Raw genomic sequence first — 1,502 nt, forward strand, 5'->3', positions numbered from 1 at the left:
TTTTTTTTGAGACGGAGTCTCTAAGCTCTGCCTCCCGGGTTCACGCCATTCTCCTGCCTCAGCCTCCTGAGTAGCTGGGACTACAGGCGCCCACCACCGCGCCTGGCTAATTTTTTGTATTTTTAGTAGAGACGGGGTTTCATCATGGTCTCGATCTCCTGACCTTGTGATCCGCCTGCCTCAGCCTCCCAAAGTGTTGGGATTACAGGCGTGAGCCACCGCGCTGTGTCTGTTTTCATTGCTCCCACAGGCTGAAATAAAATCTCAAGTTGGGCCCCAACTTCAGGGGACAAAGTAAAGCATGATTTGAGGGAAAGTGTGGGTGGTTCAGGGGACAAAGTAAAGCATGATTTGAGGGAAAGTGTAGGTGGTTCAGGGGACAGGTGTGCTGAGAATCAAGGCCAGAGACAGAAACGGGAGGAGCCACAGAGCTGAGGTGTAATTGGAGTGGAGACACGGAATCGTCATTCACTTATCTCACCCCTGGTTTCTTCCTAGATGGGGTGAGTGGGGGTTAGGATACGAGGTCATAACTTTCATCATTTCCTGATGGGAAAACATTTGCCTCTGAAGCCAAAGTTCTCACAACCCCCAAATGGGGGTTGGTGACAACTCTCTATAGCCAAAGTCAGAAACGAGATTTCTGCCTTTGGAAGAAGCCTCAACAGAGCCCTGAGCGGCCCCCGGCATGCTGAACTAGTGAGCCAGCCTTCTGACAGATACTTCTTCAGTCCCTGGAGCTACGATTCTAACTGCCAAGTTCAACAGTAAGAAAATAATAATGTAAGAAATTGGTAAACTTGTAAATGAAATAGTAGTTTGGCCGGGCATGGCGGCTCACACCTGTAATCCCAACACTTTGGGAGGCCATGGTGGGTGGATCACTTGAGGCCAGGAGTTTGAGACTAGCCTGTTCAACATGGTGAAACCCCTTCTCTATTAAAAGTAGAAAAATTAGCTGGGCATGGTGGCCGGTGCCTGTTATCCCAGCTACTGAGGAGGCTGAGGCGGGAGAATTGCTTGAACCTGGGAGGTGAAGGTTGCAGTGAGCAGAGATCACACCACTGCACTCCAGCCTGGGCAACAGAGTAAGATTCTTCTTAAAAAAAAAAAAAAAAAAAAAGTAGTTTGGTTATTGTTGCTGGGGGGCAGGTGTGAAAAATAAATTTGAACTGAAACCAGAATGCACAAAGCCTTGGACTGCTGAGTGTGAGGATAAGGCGGCTGTTGAAGCCTGCCGGCCACGGATTCAGAGCCAGCGGAAATCACTTCACAGGGGTAGGACTAGGGTCACTCTGGTCTTGAGATCTCAATTCAGCTTGCCCAGTGAGGCATTCAGGGCTAGACTGCAGGTCTGGGAGGGTTTAGCCCTTGGATCTGATATCACAGTCCCAGGCGACTACAGCCCTTGATTCTCTTTTTTTGCTGCTAATATGTTTAACTACATCTCATGCTTTTCAAATGTCAAGCCACCCTTGCTGTCCTGGGATAGGTCCCACCTG

Source organism: Mandrillus leucophaeus, unplaced genomic scaffold (genome assembly GCF_000951045.1).
Source record: "Mandrillus leucophaeus isolate KB7577 unplaced genomic scaffold, Mleu.le_1.0 Scaffold395, whole genome shotgun sequence".
Lineage (NCBI taxonomy): Eukaryota > Metazoa > Chordata > Mammalia > Primates > Cercopithecidae > Mandrillus > Mandrillus leucophaeus.